Below are 20,586 nucleotides of genomic sequence, written 5' to 3'. Positions count from 1 at the left end.
GAGTCTGTTCTGTGCTCGTGGTTATTGTATTGTGAGGCTTCAAGAAAAGTCAGAGGTGAAAGACTGATTCTTTATTATGTTGTTGTTTCAGATTTAGCTGGCCTTGTGCCAGGACGGGCTCTTGCTCCTAGAGCATCCCGTAACTCTATGTTGATGAGTCTGTAATTTTTTGCCACGGGTTTTCTTTCTAACCTCCAGTTTTCTGTTCAGTGCCTTTTCTATGACCTAGGTCACATGTAAAGTCACCAATTCGGCGCCAGGATAGTGTTTCGGGAAGGCGCCATTAATTAAGTCTCCGCTGAGCTTGTTTTCTTTGGTGACTTCCGTTTTCTTCAAGCTAAATTAGTCACGCCTAAAGATGCCAGGTCACGCATTTTAATCATTTTTACTTTATGGTATTTATACGAATGTCACACATTGTGTATCACATGTTTCTTCATTCACAGGCATCAAGACTGTATCTATATTGTGTCTCTGTATGTTTTGTATTGTAATTCGTACTCGTTCACTGTATATTATTGTTTATTGTTTCGACCTCAGGTCACAGTCAATTCCATTGTCTCTCACGGCCCGGCGTCAGTCGGCCGCAATATAAGCCGCCTGGATCTGTAATAAACCAGCAGTAACCTTTACCTGCTCATTTCTTTGACACCTTACAGTGGTGACCCCGAGTATCCCGGAGCCATTAGCGGACTCACACAGGGCGACTCAGTCTTGGCTCCAGGGTTTCTCCAAAAAACGCTCTTAGCGGCCTAAACCGGCGCTGTAACCAGCGTTTGAGCGTGCTGACTCTCGTCGGCGTACCCCACCAGCGTCACTAGCGGAACCACACGGCGCATGAAAGTGCGTACGACGCGAGTATCCTACTCCAGTAAGGGGTCAAAGGAGCGAGCATGGACGCGGATATCCCCTCCTTCATGCAGTTAAACGCGGACCCGCGGACGGGTGGAGGTTTACCTACCTCCCATCGCAGCCGCGCCCGCCATCCGTGATAAGGCCCCTCCCGCAACTCCACACCAGCGCCCGAACACACGACGGCCGGGCAACACTGTCGCGGGCCGCCCTCACCCTAAAGCTGTCCGCCGCAGCCGCAGGGCAACCCATCGAGATGGCTGCGCAGGGTGGAGAGCCACTTCAGAATCGCGGACCTCACGGACGAAATCCTACAGGCCGACACAGTGCTCAACGCCCTTCGGAGGAGGACGTGTACAACAAATTCATCTCGCTGGTACCGAAACACTCACCCTCACATACAGCACCACAAAAAGTTCCTCCTCGAAGCTTGCTCCCTGCCCATCGCCGAGCGGGCCGCCCGTGCTATCGACCTTGCCAAGTTCCACGCCACGACCTCGATCCAAGAGACGCTGGGGCATGGTCGTAGATCTCCTGTCAACACCAGTCTCGGGTGATTTTGAACAAGCGGCAGGAGATAAGCTTCTGGTGACGGGAAATTTTCCTTCGCCAACTCCTCCCGGAAGTACGCAACCAGATCGCTCACCCCTACACCATGCCTGTCGAGGCCTCATAGAGGCGGCACAACACCTCACAGACTCCGTCAAGGCTTCACAGCGGCTAAAACCGGCCACTCAGCCGGTCAGCTCCGTCCAGCCTGAAGAGGATGTAGAGCAGCCCGTCAACGCCATCGCCAACAAGCGTCCACCGAACCACAGTAGACGGTGGTCCCGGGCTTCTGTCGCTATCACAAGTGGTTCGGAAAGGACGGAAACTGCCTGCCGCCCTGCTCGTTCAACCGTTCAAAAACGGGGTGGGGGGCCAGCAGGACAGGCCGCCATGGCAGCCGAAGAACCCAGGGCCTCAAAAACAGTAGGTTTCTACGATCCGCGACACCGTCTCCCGGCAGGATGATGCTGGTCGACACAGGAGCCTTCAAGTCGGTCTTCCCAGCATCCAGAGGACCGCAACCAGACACCAGACCCGGCCGCCTTCCTGACGGCCGCCAACGAACCCCATCCTCTCCTACGGCACCAGGCTCCTGTCGATCTCCATGATGGCCAGAATTACTCCTGGGACTTCATCGTTAGTCGCGGACGTAGGAACCCCACTCCTGGGGGCCGATTTTCTGGCGCACTTCGGCCTGCTAGTCGACGTGGGGCAAGCGCCTCCTCGAACCGACTCCTGCCGGTCTCTCCCGTTAACGGCGGGACCCAGACCCACCATCAGCGCCGTCGCCCCCACCAGTACGCACACCTTCTGTCGGAGTTCCCTGAGGTGTTTAAGCCCGAGCTTCGCCAAGTCGACGAGGGCCCCAGCCAAGCAATGCTGGCATATACCACCATATAGTGACTAAAGGGCCCCGACACATGCAAAGTTCGCAGGCTTCCCCCTCAGCGCCTGCAGGAGGCGAAAAAAGCATTGCGGAGATGGAACAGATGGGCATCTGCAGGAAAGCCTCCAGTCCATGGGCCTCCCCCTCCACATGGTGCAGAAACCGGACGGCTCCTGGAGACCCTGCGGCGACTACAGACGGCTCAACATTGCAACGGAGCCCGACCACTCACCCTCTGCCCAATATGCAAGACTCCACGGCCTCCTTTCACGGGGCCAAAATATTCACTAAATTGGACCTTCTTAAATCTTATTTTCAGGTACCTGTTGCCAGAGGACATACCAAAGACAGCCATCATCACGCCCTTGGGTCCTATGTGTTCGCCTTCTCCACCTTTCGGGCTGAGGAACATGGGCCACCTTCCAGCGGCTCATGGACAGCATCCTGGGGACCTAAAATTCTGCGTCTGCTACAGGAAACGACATTCTCATATTTTCCAGGTCTCACAGCGAACACCAGAGGCACATCAAAGCAGTCCTCCAGCGCCTCAAGAAAACGGCCTCGTCGTCCGTTTTGACAAGTGTACATTCGGCGTCCAGAAAGCAGAGTTCCTGGGTCACGAGGTATCTCCGACAGGCGTCCGCCCTCTTACATCGAAGGTGGCAGCCACAAAAGCAAAGTGACACCCACCTCCATCAAGGCCGTCCAGGAGTTCCTTGGGATGGTAAACTTCTACAGGCGCTTCATCCATGGGATCGCGCACACCACGGCCCCTGACGGAAGTCCTAAGAGGTCAACCAAGAAGTCCCTGTCTTGGGGACCCAGCCAGCAGCAGGCCTTTTATCGGACGAAGGCCGCCCTCAGAAAAGGCAACCGCCTTGGCACACCAGGATCCCAAGAGGCCCCTCCAGCTGACGACAGACGCCAGTAACGTTGCCTGCGGTGCTGTTCTGGAGCAAAGGCATCAACGGCGCCCCCAGCCCATCGCCTTCTTCAGCAAGAAGTTCAAAAGCAGAGTCCCGATACAGCACCTTCGACAGGGAACTCAATGATGTACCGCGCAGTTCGGCACTAAAAGTTCCTCCTGGAGGGACGCCCTTCACAATCTTCACAGACCACCAGCCACTGGTTCACGCTTTCACGAAGCAAGGGGGGGCGCATGGTCTTCCAGACAGCAGCGCCCACCTCAGCCAAAGCCGAATTTACCTGTTCCGTCAGGTATTGGATGCAAGAAAAATCCGTAGCATGCGATGCTCCAGAGTCGAGTTGGCCCCAGTGCAGCTTGGAGTAGACTACCAGGACCTTGCCAGAGAACAGGCCGGGACCCAGAAACCCCAGCATACCGCACCGCCATCACATCCCTCAAGTGGCGGGGACGTGACCCTCGCCCGGGAAGGTCCCAGCCTGCTCTGTGACATCAGCACAGGCCAGCCCCGCCCTCTTGGTTCCAGCCTCACGCCGCCACCAGGTATTTGACATCATCCACGGCCTCCACACCCCTCCGGCAGGACCACGGCCAAACTGCTTTCAAAAAAGTTCGTCTGGCACGGGTGCAAAGGACGCCACAGCCTGGGCAAAACAGTGCCTGCAGTGCCAGACCAGTAAAGTGGGTCGTCACGCAGTCGGGGGTGGGCGGTTCCCACAACCAAGGCGCCGCTTGGCCACATCCACATCGACGTCGTCCGGGCCTTCCCCATCAGGCGGATCCAGATACCTCCTCACGGTGGTAGACCGTTCGACAGAGGTGGCCCGGCCACGCCCATGCAAGAAGCCACCGCCAGCGCTCAGCGGGGAGGCCCTGCTCTCCAGTTGGGTTAGCCTTCAGCGTCCCGGACCACATCACAACCGACAGGCCCCAGGCTTTCTCTCCGAGCTGTGGTCTGCCCTGGCTCAACTGCTGGGAACCACGCACCACACCACCACAGCTTACAACCCAGCGGCCAACGGCCTCTCGACCATGAACAGTTCCACAGGGGTTAAAATCATCCCTCATGGCCCGCTGCACCGCCGAGGACTGGAAACATCAGCTGCCGTGGGTCCTCCTCCGGGTTGAGGACCGCCCCAGAGCCGACGGCACCCCATCCGCAGCTGAACAAAGGCGGGGGAACCCTGCTACTGGTGCCGGAGAGCTCGTGTACGGATGATCGCCACTCCCCATCTCTGCAGAGGCTCCGCGACGTAGCAAGTTCGCCCCTGCAGGCGCTCATACATCGACAGAGCAACCACCTTCGTGCCGCCACAGCTGTCATCCGCCACCCACGTCTTCGCCAGAGTCGACGCCGTCCGTCCACCACTAACTAAACCCTACAGGGGACCCTTCCGCGTGCTGGAACGGAACAGCAAGGCGTTCCGGCTGGCACTTTAGGCAGGAACGACTGGGTTTCCACAGACCGGCTAAAGCCCGCCTTCCTGTCGGAGAGTAATAGTTGCAGCGTCGCAGCACCCCTTCCGCCCAAACGCACTCCAGCACGCCCTCACCACCGAGGCGCGGCCGCCCCAGGAAGGGACCGCCCAAACAGCAGCCTCACAGGCAGGAGGCCCCTCAGTTATCCTCAAGGAGCCGCGGCACCCTTCAGCGTCCCACCAGGTACAGGGGATTAATCAGACGCGTCCCTCGTCTTGGGGAGTATTTGTAAAGTCACCAATCGGCGCCAGGATAGTGTTTCGGCGGCGCCATTAATTAAGTCTCCGCTGAGCTTGTTTTCTTTGGTGACTTCCGTTTTCTTCAAGCTAAATTAGTCACGCCTAAAACGTGCCAGGTCACGCATTTTAATCATTTTTACTTTATGGTATTTATACAAATGTCACACATTGTGTATCACATGTTTCTTCATTCACAGGCATCAAGACTGTATCTATATTGTGTCTCTGTATGTTTTGTATTGTAATTCGTACTCGTTCACTGTATATTATTGTTTATTGTTTCGACCTCAGGTCACAGTCAATTCCATTGTCTCTCACGATGAGGCGTCAGTCGGCCGCAATATACGCCGCCTGGATCTGTAATAAACCAGCAGTTTTTACCTGCTCGTTTCTTTGACACCTTAGGTCAACAGTACCTAGCCATGTTTTATGTGTCAGAGCATTTCTTGTGTCCAATCTGTTGATTTTATTTGTCACGTTATCTGTATGTACCTGTTCTGTTTCACATAGAGAACAATTGACCTCGGGTCACCTGTATGTCTTTGTATGTCTGTGTACTGACGTCCGCACGCCGCTTTATAAGTGGGCTGCTCCCTTAATAAACTAGCAGTCAGTGTCTACCTGCTCTTTCTTTTGCGCCCTCTCACAAGTCCGTGAGACGGGTAGGTTAGATGAAAACTTTATTATGATGCATGAAAGTGATTTTGGTGAGGGCCTTTATTATTCTCGACAGGTGTTTATAAGACAAAAAGCGGACGGAAAGGTAGCGGGCGACCCAAGACCCCCTGCGGCGTCCATACAGCATTTGTTTTTAGCAAGCATAAAAATACGTACAACATTTGTTACATGACATATGAAAGGTAGATATACGTATCGGCAGAAAGGCCGTACAATGATGCATAAGATGAGGTACACAAAGAATCTGAAATAAAGACAGGTAAAATACATGACGTGATTAATGTACATCTGAAAAGGAGAAACACAAGGATAGAGAGGCGGGATTTGTCGCCATTACAGTATAACTTGTCTCTTTTTCCCCAATAAAACCCGAATGCAGGACGGAACGTACAGCTTTTTGGCTCAACTTTTGAGTAGACCTGATATCTAGTGTCGTGTAGTGATGTGTGTGTGTGGACTTAGAAAGGGTGATTGCCCTTATCCTTTGAACTTTGTTGTAACTTGGTTCATTTGAGTGACATTGAGTTATAATTCCCCTTTGAGTGATTCATTTTATTTGTCTCATGTAATTACTCTTTGATACGTTTAATCTTTAGTTATTAAATTAATTTTAACCTTAAATTCAGCAAATGCGCTTCAATATTCCTCCATTTTATTTAGTTTTCCTGTGTTTCAGTTTTTGAGAATGGTGAATATAATTTGATGATCTGATAAACTTGTATTGTATTCATACTTTAAGGTTACGCAAGTAACTTATAGAAACGAGGTGTCATGTAGCGGTCCTTCTAAGGTCTGAAAAACAACCCGTGAGTACTCGCAAGATTTTGAGAGAGAGAGAGAGAGAGAGAGAGAGAGAGAGAGAGAGAGAGAGAGAGAGAGAGAGAGAGAGAGAGAGAGAGAGAGAGAGAGAGAATCTGAGTTCATGTCTATAGGGACTGCTTAGTAAGTAAAAGTACTTAATTGTGGTACTGATCATTAATGATATGAGAGATATCTCCCCGTAATTTAGAAACTCCCAAGGGAGCGTGGTGTTGTTACGTAAGGTTTTTAGCGTTTTTTTTTTGACCAAGTAACAACATTAAGCATACAGTCCACTTTGTCCATACAATCAATTTTTTCGTCACAGGTTTAGTGTCTGCATCTACAACATTCACTACAAATATAACATTTACAGAATCTGTAAACATATTTTCGTCCCTGCTAATAAACGGTTTGATTATATCGACATATCCTGCTATTTCGTCTCTTATCGGGGGTCTCAGTTAGGTGTTTAACGTTATTTATCCTTTTTAACAGTCCACAGCCCTGAAAATACGACTTCCATGGATTTCCCGGCACGGGAAACACAGGATTGTACCACAACCTCACCAAGCTCACGAAATTACTGTCAACGGTTTTCCAGAATTCGTGATAACGTATTGAAAAATCGGAAGCGAATATGAGTAATGAAAGAACTCTAAAACTGCAATAAAACAATACCGAAATAGGCATATGAAAAAATGACTGTTATAGTCATCATACAGAGAGCCGTTGCAAAACCCTCAACTTCTCCTGTGATTGGCGGCATTTGCAACGTTTATGAATCAAATACCTCTAAATGAAGTTCTGATCGCTATGTCTTTCGTTTAATGTTTCCCTGACCTGGAGACAGTCTGTTGCAATACCACAACCCTGTACTATTCTGATTCGAGATATATTGTACGTGAGGTAAGTGTATTGTATAGTCTGCTTAATTGTAGAGCGTAGTAGTCTAAACTGTTGAGTATTCATTTTTTTTGTTTTGTCACGGACAGGCCTGCCTACCAGTTTCCCTGTGGAGGAGAGAATTGTTTTTCGTAGCCTGTGCTTTTATGTCTTTTGAAAATGCTGATCTTGTAAATCGTCGGAAACCATTTGTTGTCTTCTGGTTAACCCGTTCCTTCGTGATTTCAGCCGTTTGTCTAAGACACCCTGTTAGCCTAGGAGCCCGGGGTCCTGGGGTGGGGAACCACAGCAAACACGTTAGCCCAATTATTTCAGGGTATGGTAATTCTTTACAAAAGGTCCGCATCAATATTTGGTGTTTGACCTTACTAAAATAATACAAAACCCCTTAATATGTACAGTAACTTAACACAACCACCTAACCTAACCTAGGCCGCTGTGCCCCTACCCAGGCCTAGCGGGGGCGCGGACCTCGCCCCCCCTGCGACCCCCCCCTTAAGGGCACAACCCAACACATTCAACAAACATCAAATATTGATGTGGACCTTTTGTAAAGAATTACGCAGGGTATTTCTAAGTAATAGATTCACCGCGGGTATTTTGCGAGAAATGGCAGTTTCTAATAGTATTTTGGTTGCTTATGTACAATTCAATGTTTTTTTTGGCGGTCGGCTGTAATTAACCTGTAATTGTCCCTTGAAGTCCATCCAACAAGGGGTTTCCTTACGCGATCTTCACAAGACAGAGCACGGCTACATTTGTTTCGAACGGTTCATATCCCGTCCGGCAAGTGCAGTACCTTGGAAACTGGTTTTTTCAACACTTTTAGGGCTTCTGACACTGGTGGTGCATTTGTTTGTTGTCGGCCAAATGGAATGTCCCTTCGCCGTGTTTAGTACTGGCCCGGGGGGGAGGGGGGGTTACCCATACGTTAACAAGTTATTGCACTTGCCAGACGGGATATGAACCGTTCGAAACAGACGTACCGGTGCTCTGTCTCGTGAAGATCACGTATGGAAACCCCGGATTCCCATCGAGGTCCCCCTTACCGTAAGGTAGAGTTCAAAGGTAAATTGTAAGTTAATTACAGCCGACCGCCAAAAATTAATGTTAAATTCTTAATAAGCATCCAAAATACTATAAGAAACTGTCATTTGTTCCGACACAATATACAAACCCGAGGTCCTTTACATTAGGAGATACTTTCAGGCGTAGGCTGGAAACGGCCGTTAAACTCTTGAACAAGGTGGTTAGGCAGTAACTACCTCCAGGTAGGCGGGGATACCCGCCTGCCCGGATGTAAACATTCCAGTTTGCTTTCGGCCGTCAGCCGTTGCTGACGTATTTTTCGTTCTCTCTGCTGACTGTCGTTAAGCTCTTACGGTGGGATCTTTCTGTATTTTTGTTAATATATTGCGTGTGTTTGATATTTGGTAATACAAACCCACGATTTGTGATAACCTTGTGTAAGCCGTCGTTCCCTGCCTGTGTCTTGGGTTTGACGGCCAAGGGCATAACTGGAGTAGCGTAACCAAGTGGTAATGCTTCTCTCCAGCGGCCCTTTACGTAATTCTGGAGGCGCCCCTTACTTTCGGGATTAGTTTGGGTCGCTTTTTCTTCACTTCCCCTACATCCATCGGGACTTAAGATTAGTCCCTTCTTGGGCTTCCGCCTCCGTGTGTAAGGGGCATCACTAATTTCTTCCTTTATGCTGAGTGTTTCTCGCCGCCTGCGCTTAGGGATTTGCGGGCTGAGTGGGAGGTTACGGGCGTCGTCGATAAGTTCCGCTTCCACGGCGCCCTTGGTGGCCTCCCCCTCTGTCCTTTTTCTCTTCCCGTAGGTTCTTCCTTCTCTCTCCTTCGCCTCTCTTCGCCGCTCGTCGGGTGAAGACATGGGGAGGGGGGGAGAACAAGCAACCTCGTCTAGAGTACTGTACCTCCTAACGCTGCGTAGGGCTGTTCCCCTTGTAGCGGGAGGAGCCTCCCTCTACTAATCATATTTGATTGAGCATTGTAGAGACAGCAGTAGTTGGCTGGATATCATATATCAAGAATATCTTGCATGAAGCAGTCCCGACTTTCATTCAGTGTTGCTCGGGATTGACCACAATACCTGATTAGATGACATATTACCACGTCGGGATCACTCTGACTCTGTTCCTGCCGATGTAGTTCGATCGCTGTCATTGCTAGTTTTCATGTATGCTGTTGCAATGCTTCCTGCATATCTGTGGTCTATCTGCTCCTGCTGTTCCCTGTGTTTTGCTCGTGTCAACTCTACGACAGTCTCGGGGCTGCTCTCCTGGTCTCCTGCCGCAGCTGCCCTGATCGCTCCTGTCGATGCTGGTGACTTTCAATGACACTCTGTTTGTTGCATTAGCTCCTGCCTTCCGAACAGCTAACGTAGCTCCTGCATCGAATGTCCTGATCGTGCCCGCTTCTTCTCCTAGTGGTCGTGCCCGGGGGCCACTTCCGTTGTGTTCCTGCCTGCTGCCATCCTGTAGAAGACGTGGGCGTGAAGGGAAGGAAGTCGCCTTGTGGAAGTAGCGTTCCTGGCCGTTGCATAGCTCCTGCTCTCCGAACCTTTGCCGTAGCTCCTGCATCGGCTGTCCTGATCATTCCTGCTGCTTCTGGCGGTCGTGCCCGGTCCGCTTCCATGTGTTCCTGCCAGCTGCCGCAGAGGTTACGATGTCCGCCATCCTGTAGAAGATGTCGGCGTGAAGATTTAGGAAGTGGTCCTGTTGAGGTGATGTTCCTGGCCGTTGCAGTAGCTCCTGCCCTCCGAACTGCTGCCGTAGCTCCTGCATCGGCTGTCCCTGATCATGCTTCTCCTGGTGGTGGTGTCCTGGCTGCGTCCGTTGTGTTCCTGCCGGACTACCCTGGAGGTTACGATGTTTCGTGTCCGACCATCCTGTAGAAGATGTGGGGTGGAGACGAAGGAAGCTGTCCTGTGGAAGTAGCCGCCGTCTTCTTCATCTTATCTTCGATTTCGTCTTCTGCTGCGTCTTCCTTCCTCTCCCGAGGTCCTGGAGGTCCTGAGAATCGGACAGACCTCCATCGCGAAGGAAGGATGCTGCTTCTTTCCCTTGATGCCCTTGGACATCTAGGGACTGCCTCCTTCCGAGGAGGCAGTGGGTCTCTCGTTGGCTCTTCCCGACCTTCGGGTTAGGAACCGATTCGCATAGCCGTGGGTTTTGTGTTTTGGAAGCCGGGCGCGCGCAGACCTCAGTTTGCGTTCCCGTTCCCGACTCTTAGAGGTTCCGCCTCTAAGATGGGGCTGCTTGGGCGCTCGTTCAAGCCGCCGAGTGCTCGAGATTCTATGGAATATCGAGTATCCCGATCTGGTCTGGAGAGATTTTCCTGGGCCCAGTTCGGGAGCAGTGCGAGAGAAAGGGACGAGGCACCCAGGTGTCTCGGTTCCTCTTCCTGCCAGCACCGCAAGCGCTCCCCAAGTGTTTGCCAGTGCTCGGTCGGGTTCCCAGCCTGGTGTCTCGATCCTCTCGGTTCGAACACCAGAAGAAGCAAGGAAGAGATTCACTTTGGGAGTCCTGCGGGACTTCTAAGGGACTGACTCTCTTCCGGAAGACAAGTTGGCCGATTCGCATTTTCCTGTGGGATCTTGCGTTTCGGGGGCCGCGACAGCGCGGCCTCTCGAGGCCATTCCCTCGTTGCCAGTCTTGGAAGTCTGCATCTAAGACTGGTTCTGTGCTTGGCTCTTTTAATCTATTAGGTAACAAGCAGCCGCTCCCGATTTTCGGAAGTCTCGTGGGTAGCTCGAATTCTATGAATCACGAGCGCTCTCCTTACGAGAGGCATAGGACGAGAGAAAATGCCGAGACACCCAGGTGTCTGGTTGCCGAGACACCCAGGTGTCTGGTTGCCAAGACACCCAGGTGTCTGGTTGCCCAGGTAGACACCCAGGTGTCTGGTTGCCGGGACGCCCATGTGTCTGGTTGCCGGGACACCCAGGTGTCTGGTTGCCGAGACACCCATGTGTCTGGTCGCCCGGACACCCAGGTTTCTATGTACCGCGACGCCAGGTGTCTCGATTCTGCCCGCCAGCTGCTTCGGTTGCTCGGGGGGCTTCGTTCTTGTGTCTCGAACTTTAGGGTTCGAGCATGCAAGATAGCAGACACAGAATTCCCCTATGAACCTTCTTCTCGAGGGGCCTCGGCCTCGAAGGAGTTTAGAGTTCGGGAAACTAGCAATTGTTCACAGCAGACGAGTCTGGCCTGCCCAGTTATGAGTCTGGCTCTGGCTCGGCTCGACTTGGCTTGCCAGACTGGCTCGGCTCGACCGACTCGGGCTTGCCAGACTGGCTCGGCTCGACTTGACTCGGCTTGCCAGACTGGCTTGGCTCGTTTGGCTCGCCCCGCCTCGCCTGCCTCCCAGTCTGCCGTGATACCGACCAGCTGGATCGCGTTCTCGTGCTCGCTCGGCCGGCCCTACTCGGTTTTTTCCGATTCGGGTTCTCGTCTATGCTCGAGTGAACTTTTTTGCTCTTCCCAGGAAAGCACTTTGCCACGGCATAGGTGCTCTTCTTTCCCGATGTGGCAGTAATCTCCTTCGGTTGATTATTGCTCACGGTCCGCCTCTCCTGCTTATCATTCTGGCAGGACAGGTAGGGCTACTCTTTTCTCCTCACCTGTTCTCTTCTCCTTTCGGTTGTTCCGAGAGGAGAGACGGACAGAGAGAGCTCCGGAAATTTTCTTTCGGAGTTCGGCTGCCTGGCGTGCTTTGGGTATCGGTCCCCGATTCTCTCATATTATAACCAGGTAGCTGAGGAGGGTTTCATGGGATCTGTCAAGGTCTCCTCCAAGGGAGAAGTACAGGGGTTTCACGATCGGAACAGAGAAGGTCTTCCTCTTCAAGCACGATCGCCCCGTGTTCTCGGGAACTTCGCTGATGATCTGGTCGGGCGCGAGGATCCCTGGGACAGGACCGCTGCTCCCCAATGAATAACCTTCATCACTTGCAACCCTTGCAGTTTCGAGGGCCGAGAATGTCAGGGACCGCCCGCGGTCCTGTCTTCCGAAGCGTTCTCAACCTGATGGATTCTTTTCTTCGATGGAGTTAATTCAGGTAGAAATACCAAGCTTTCACCCATGCCTCGGCAGAATATGAATTCTTCTTGCCTCGGAGGGTCTTGCTGAACACAGTTTTTTGGGCAATTCTGGTGCTAAGAAGAAGGACTTTGTCCCACCGGATCTCCAGTTTCGTAAGTCCCGAGTTGGCTCGACCCTTGGGAACGAATCTTTACTTGGTTCTGCCTTTCTCTCTCAGAGATTTGCCATATACCCCGGTAATCAAGGTTCCCACCAGAGCACTGCCTTGTCCTTTGGGCAATGGCCAAGAATTTTGGGTCTTAGTCTTTTCAACTCGACATTGGGTTCAAGCCAGCCCACCTCAACTCCTTAGCTAAGAAGTCCTAGGCTTCAGAAGAAGATTGCAACTGCTGATGCCTGGACAAAATGATGCTTATCGAGTCTCTGGAGCTGGCAGCAACATTGCCGAGACCTGGGAATGGATTCCTTCAGGAGAAGTATCTATTTCCCTTAGGTCTCGGCAATTCTTTCCATCGATCTCTCATCCCACCACCTCTCCCGTGCTCCCGACCGGGGAAATGCCAGCCGGCTAGAGCTAATTGTCTCGGTTCCCTGTCATCTTGCAGAAGCTTCCCCATGGTGGAAAATGGAAGTCTGCTTCCTTTTCCCCGTTCTTTCCTCTTCGAGGTATGAGGAAAGAGTTAGGCTAATGCTTGATTATAGGAACCTTCGGATATGCCTTCATATTTCCTCAAATCTTGTGTCTACTCACAGATTCACAGGTTGAGGAATAGGCACACTGGTAAAACCTTTGTCTTGAAGGTGTGTGACCGAGATGATTAGTACCTTCTCATCACCATCCTGGGCTCAGGGCAGCCTTTTGGCCGTCCGAGAATCCAGGATGGGTTTTATGGACACTCACTGGTTTCATTGAACAATAAAACCACAGTAGTGGCATTTGTCGACAAACAGGAGGCAATTTTTTTCCCCTGTTTTATCTCTGACATTTGAAGGTACTCAGTGTTGTTCTATTGCACACTCGACAGCTCAATTAACCAGATGCATCCCTGGTGGGGATGTATTGGTAGGCAAGCTTGGCCTCAGGTTTGAGTGATCGGGACAGAACATGCTGCTCACTCTTTCTTCACGAAGACTCATGTAGAGACTGCTGGACTGAGAAATCCCTACCGTCCTTCTGTTGCCTACCTGCACACAAGTCAGTAGTGTTTTCTCGCTCCCTCATACCAGACCAGGGGCCGCTCTGTTGAGGCATGCTGTCTTTTTGGTGAAAACTCGATATCAATGTTTTTTCCCTCCGTATTTGTCTGTTTCGCTAGGGGTTCACAAACATTGCTCACCCCGAGTTACAGACAAATGCTGGAAGACTTCCCCTTCTTCCGACCTGATCTTCTGAGGCATCGAGAAGAATTCTGCTTGACCCATCCTCCTGTGCTGCTACACAAGAATCGGTTCTTGAGGCAGTACATCCCTGTGTGTTCAGGACTGGGAGTCTTTCCAGCTTTCCTTGCAAGCACAGGCTTTTCGCTGAGTGGCAACGGATATAGCTGGATATCCTTGAAGTCCTCTGCAACACTGTCCCAGGGACTGGATCCATCTTCGCTGGTGGGTGTCGTTGTCGGAACTTCTTCTCAGGTCAGAGTCGCTCTTCAAGTCTGGATTTCCTCGTCTTCTCTGCGAGGGCTGCTTCTCTCCCTTTCAGTTTTGAAGAATGTAGGCCCTTGCGACCTAGTCTTCTATCTGAAGTAGCCTTCTTCTCTTCAGTCGAGAGTTAGCTACGGATGAGAAGCTTCTTCAGTCTTGCTGTCCCAGGAATGTTTCCTGGGTGGCATGTGACTCTTGTTTAGGGTTCCTGTCCGTGCTCTGCACTCGCCCCTTACGAGAGTCGTTGGATAGAGATATGCCCTCTTAGGTCCATCTCTCATCTTACCCTGGCCTTGGCATAGAAGATGGAAGAACAGGGTGGGGATCATCCTTCTCGGATGTCGTAGGTGGACTCAAATCCATTGGCATCGACTGTCGGGTTCGAGTCCTTCTTGTTCCCCTCCTCCTTGGACTTTGTATCGATGATCCAGATCATTCGTTACTTTGTCCTATTGGGAGCTGTGGTACTTTCTGAAAGGGTTTGACATTCCTAACCTGGATGTCATCAACATTTTTCGCTAGTAGTACTATTTCTCCCAAGGAAGAAGTGTCCAAGGACACATCTTCCTCCTGACTTTGTGAAGCGATCAAGGAGGTACTTGGCAGCTGATGACGACGATACCGGTACCTTTCACCCTAGAGCTCACAAAGTCGATGGCTTGGTCCATCCCTCACATTCCGGAAGTTTATGTCGGTACCACAGGAGCTGAAGGCTGGGTCGAAGCGAGATGTGGTCCCAACAGACTTCCTTCACCTCCTTCTACCTCCGGATGTTGCACACAAGTCCTTGGACACTTTTTCCTTGGGTCCTGTGGTGGCTGCTCAACAAGTTGTGTAGCTTATCCAGCTCCTCCAAGAGGACAGGATTGCATCTCGCCTATGTTGTTGGCTGTGATGGGGAGAATGGAGGTTGAGTGACTGGCCTCTCTTCTTTCTCCCCATCCTGGCTCTCTTCCCACGGGCATGAGAAGCGGACATGAACCAATACTTGCTGGATCTGGCGATCTGATGCAGATAAGACACATAACAGGAGCACCCGTTCTATTTTCTTCAGGTTAATAGAAAACCCCACTCCTTCCTCTTGCAAGGGAGGAAGGAGAGATGACTATGAGAACAACCCAATGCTTGTATTTGCCTTATTGTCATCCAACGTCAAATTCTTTCCAGCCTACTTTGCATGAACTGACGTTTCCTCTTTCATGCAAAGGGTCCAGAAGTCTGACATTTGATCTTGCAGTTCCTACAACCCGATCTTTTGTCAGAGGCAGTTTTTCCCTTCCTCGCTCTTTCAACCAGGAAGGGAAGACAAGGTGCAGAACTCCAGTCAGTTCAGAGAGACTTTCTCAGATTCCTCCCTCCAATCAGTGAGACCTAATGTAAAGGTTTTGTATATTGTGTCGAACAAATAACAATTTTTAAAGTAAATTGTATTTTTCCTAACTATACAAACCCGAGGTCCTTACATTACAATTATGCCCACCTCATGCCACCCCTCAATCTGTACCTGGGCCGAAAGGCAAACTGGAATGTTTACATCCGGGCAGGCAGGTATTCCCGCCTACCTGATGGTAGTTACTGCCTAACCACCTTGTTCAAGAGTTTAACGGCCGTTTCCAGCCTACGCCTGAAAGTAATCTCCTAATGTAAAGGACCTAAGGTTTGTATAGTTAGAAAAATACAATTTATTTTCAAAAATTGTGATTTTAGATTTTTTCCTGCTCTTGTTTTGTATAACTCTAGAAGGAGATCCCAGTTATTTCGGTTTTAGTTACATTCATCAGGTTAAGTTATAGTTCTCATTATTTTAGTCTACAGTGCCCACACTAGCTTCAAAGTTAGTTGACTATTTTTCTGGTTGGCTCCTGATGATGGGGTGACTACAGTTCCTTAGGTTTTCTCTCTTAGTACAGTAGATGAAGAGGTCAAGAGGAGATGATTACCTTGGAAATTGATTTTTCACCCATTATCCACTGTTAGTGTTGGTATAGAAGGTGGTGTTGTTTATCACTCTTGGTCAATTATTATCCAAACTCAGATCTTTCCAAACATAGCCTGGACAGGGCTTTGGGATTGGGGGTTTGTGCTTGACCTCTCCTGATTCCTAGCAAACCTGCATTTGGTCCTTTTGTCAGGGCATTACTTCAGTCTTTACATGGCTGACTTCTTCATTATCTTCAAAGAAAGGTGGTTCAAGGCTCTTGACAGTAACCCTAACTGGGACAGGAAACAGTTGACCCGTGTTGTTTAAAGCCCAGGTTTCTTAGTCAGATTTCATGGTGGCTGTCTGAACATGACTTTTGGAATTCTTCTGCCTGACTGTCATTAAGCTCTTATCAGCACCTCAGATCTTTCAAAAGAGCCCATTTAAAGAATAAGATGTGTTTGATAGTTTAAGAAGAACAAACCTTCACTTTTGATTTTGGAAGAGCTAACAGCGTTTCTCTTATGGCTGTGTCTTGGGTTTGACTCTATGGACTTAGTTTGAGAAGGATTAGACCTCAGTCCTAATGCTTCTCTTCCAGCACTGGCCTGTTGCACTGTAGATACGCTTGCATACCCCTGACATTCGTATATCATCAGTTTGGGATACTAAACTTTCTGTTATTCATATTTTCCATTTATATTGATTGGGAAACATTGTTCACATCCTCAATGAATATTTTTCACCACATTGGCTATATATATATATAGGGGCATCACTATATTCCTTATATATATTATGCTGAGTGTTATATATATATATATATATATATATATATATGGAGAACTACGGGCGGGTGGGAGGTTGCTATATAGATATAGAAAGTTCTAGATCCACGGCGCCCTATGATTAGGCCTCCCTCCATAGATATTAGATCTTATATAGGTTCTTCCTTGGGGAATAGGCTCTTTATCAGGATCTCTCCTTTTCCCTATTTTGTAATTATAATTAAAATAGTAAGACCAGGGGTGGGGAGCGATCCGATTTAAACTACTACCTCCTCCTAAGTAATAATGTACTTAAATTTGTTAAGCTGAAGACACAGAAGTCTCCTCTGCTAATCATCTTAACTTTTTCTTTCAGGTTGACAGTAAAGCATTGCAGACACAGCAGTAGTTGGCTGGATATCTCAAAGGATATCTCAAATGAAGCAGTCGATGTTCATTTAGTGTTGCTTCGGGATCGACCGAACTGTACAGTACCTGGTTAGTTGATGAAGTTTCCAAACGCCAGGATCATTCTGACTCTGTTCCCACATGGGGACAGTGGACAGATTTCTGAAATGATCATTGCTGGTCTTCATCAGAATGCTGTTGCAATTAACCTTTGGGAATATTTGGTCCATCTGCTCCTGAAATTAAATTGTTTTGCTCTTCACAAAACTTCGACAACAGTCCTGGTCTGCTCTTCCTGGTCTCCTGCCAGACTGCCTTGATCGTTCCTGTCACTGCTGGTGACTTTCATGTGACATTTCTGTCCTTTGCAGAGCTCCTGCCTTCCAACCGCTAAAACAGACAAGCATCAGCTAAAGTCATGAAACATGCCTGCCGTTTAAAGACCAATTGGCAGACATTGTCTGGGCACAAATATCTCTTGTTTCCTGCCACATGCCCCCTAATAAGATAAAATTATCACCTTTCAGATGAGGGAAACCCTGTGGAAAAAATAAATACCCAAACCAAAATTACCTAATTTCTCAAAAAAAAAATCATTTGCTTCTGCTTAAGAAATCCTGCATATGATTCCTATCATCATGCCTATATGTACAATGCTTCTCCTGATGATGGTGTCCTGGGCTAAAGACCACCGTTGTGTTTGAACCTTTGACTGCCCAAATATGTTACGATGTTTGTGATCACCATCCTGGAAAAGATGTTTTCCCAGGTGAAGAATGAGAATTTCTGAATAGTATCACAATGGCTAAACATTCTTCATCTTATCTTGATAGTTCATTTGTCTGGGTAAGCCTCTTCCCTTCATAAGCGATTGGGTGAGGGGTCCTCATAGTACTGGATAGAACAGCACCTAATCCATAAGATGAACTATCAGGAAGGCAAAATGGTTTATTAACATCAGGAATTTTAAGAATTGGAGACTGCCTCCTTCCAAGATTTAGTGGGTGATTCGAACTCTTCTACAGCTTCTTGGGTTAAAATCAATGGTTGGAAATAGCCTTTCTTGGGTTTTGTGATGTCAGATGTACACTGTTACTTGAACTCAGTTAGGAATATCCGTTTCAGTCCTAATAGTTCCCGAGCTAAGGCGGGGCTAAGTTTCTTTGGAATATCTGGAACATCACTATCAAGAAGATTTAACTTTATCATCTAAAGGAAAAAGCATCTGAGAGTTACTTTATGACCCAAAAGTGATTTCTTTATATCCAATAAAACATTTACTCCTTGAGTGTTAAACCAAGTTTTTAAGTCGAATCACAACCTAAATGTCCAAATCCTACTTCCCAAGATTTAAAAGCAGGGAAAATATTATCAAAGTAAGTCCTGCAACAACTTCAAACCATCTTCCAGGAGACATTTTCTCTTTTGGTTTTTGCCCGGGCAGGAACAAGCAGAATGGAGACCATTCTCTTAATCTTTATACTTTAAACCTAATGGCGTTTGGAATGCAGTGTACGAGGCCATGCTTCTGTGAGAGGAATTTTTGGAAGTCTGCATCTGAGACTGGTTCTGAAATATAGGTATAATTAGAAAATTTCAATCTCTTCCTCAAAAGATGGCATTGCTCACAATCAAATTCTGATATTGAGTCTTGTTGATTTCTAAAATCTATGACCAATCATGTGACTTGTCTCCTGATAAGAGGCACAGGATGGTGAGAAAGTGCCGAGGAATTAGGTGAGGGTGCCTATTATATTATGATTCAATAGAGACTGACCATTCCAAAAGCTGCTTTAAGATGTCAGGAATAGGATCTTTTCCTTTGAAATGGTGTCTTTGAACACTTATATGGGTTCAATAGCTGATGTCAAGACAGCAATATCAGAAAATTCCCATCAAACCTTCTTCTAAAGTGTTGACATCTTCAACTTGTTTGGAGTTCAGACAAGGTCCAATGTTCACTAGTGAGTTCCTGCCCTGCCCAGCTCCGATGGTATTCCTCCTTAGGCTCATTTAAAAGTTCATCATCTTCATCTGTAATGACTGGCTTTATTAACATAATGCTTGAAATTTGATACTTTAGTGAAATCTTCATTCAAGCCTGCCACCAAGTCCATTACATGCCATATCAGCTGGATCGCGGAAATATTTCTTAAGTAAATTAATATGATACAATTACTCTTTTTTTGACATTGATGGGTTCTCAGCTATGTTCGAGTACAACTTTTTTGCTCTTCCCTATTTGAAATTTGTTTTGCCACTGCAATTAGTGCTCTTCTTTCATCACCTGTATTTAACTCTCCTCGGTTGGTTTTTACATCATGGTAGGACTTATATTTATCTTACTGGCAGGATATTATATTACTACTAACTCTCCTCACCTGTTCTCTTCTAACCTCTCGGTTGTTCAATTACAAACCTGTAAAGATTAGTCTCTTCAGTCATCCGGAGTTCTTGTTGGACCATACATCCTTTGGGTACTTGGTCCCCAACTTGCTCTATAAAGAACCAAAAGGTGAGAAACCTGGAGGGTTTCATGGGATCTGTCATAGAGAATAATGCAAGGGGATGAACAGGATGCCATAGTTTTAGGCTTAAAAGAGCAGGGTCTTTTCTTCAGAATTGATTTTAAGACAGAATGTTGTTTTTCGGAGAATCTTATCTGTTGGCAGCGAGGTGATCCCTGGGACAATGGGATAACTCCCAGAAGAGCATGAATAATCCATTAGTTCAGATTTCACCCTATCAGAGCAACCCTTGAATACCAACCCGAGAAAAGCTAATGAGTTCGGGGTATGTCTAGCGGATGTAATGGCTTTCAGAGGAACAGCATCTCGACCTGATGCATTTTCTTGAAGGAGTTAATTCAGGTGATGGCCTTCAGCTTCTCCATTGGTTTAACAGAATACAATATGAATTGCAACTTTTAAAATGGTGGGTGACTGACTTTAACTTTTGGGCAATTCTGGTGCTAAGAACTAGTTGTTTTCTGACACCTGTAAACACGACTTTACAATAATTATATTTATCTTTAGTCATTCCTTGCCAATAAAATCAGTAATTAATTTTGAGGGCAAAGTCTTGTCTCTTTGACAAGACCAGGGGGTGGGAATATCATGAGAAAGACTGAATACAAGTTAAACAAATTTCTTTTTAGCAACCAGAATACTTTGTTCAGCAACTTTATTGTTACATGCAGAACACATAAATCAAACCATCAACTTCTAGGAAAGTGCAGATATTTGTACTTTAAACCATTCTTTGAAGTAAAGATATCATCATTCTTACAATACTCACAAAAAAAAAGAGATTACATTGCTGAAGTTCTCTTGAAATCTGAGCCTGGAGAAATGATTTAGATTAGCTCATCAACACAAAATTTAGGAATGGAGTGTTCCTTCAGGAGAGGTTGATCCATTTGACTTAGGTTCTGCAATTCTTTTCATGAATTCAATCCAGATTCAATTTGAGC

General features: G+C 48.1%; 1 protein-coding gene across 5 annotated transcripts in view; it reads left to right on the top strand.

The window, feature by feature from the left end:
* The first annotated feature begins 6,893 nt into the window (after window positions 1-6,893).
* LOC136841732 (uncharacterized) overlaps window positions 6,894-20,586 on the top strand; it is a 72,329-nt gene continuing 58,636 nt past the window's right edge. Inside the window, exon 1 of one of the 5 annotated variants that reach the window (XM_067108985.1) lies at window positions 6,894-7,306. The gene's annotated coding sequence lies outside the window, so the exon portion shown is untranslated. Of the gene's footprint in view, window positions 7,316-20,586 lie in introns of all 5 variants that reach the window. The other 4 variants (XM_067108984.1, XM_067108987.1, XM_067108988.1 and 1 more) reach the window with 4 other exon arrangements.

Source organism: Macrobrachium rosenbergii, chromosome 9, assembly GCF_040412425.1.
Source record: "Macrobrachium rosenbergii isolate ZJJX-2024 chromosome 9, ASM4041242v1, whole genome shotgun sequence".
Classification (NCBI taxonomy): domain Eukaryota; kingdom Metazoa; phylum Arthropoda; class Malacostraca; order Decapoda; family Palaemonidae; genus Macrobrachium; species Macrobrachium rosenbergii.
This window is presented reverse-complemented; position numbering and strand designations above follow the sequence as displayed.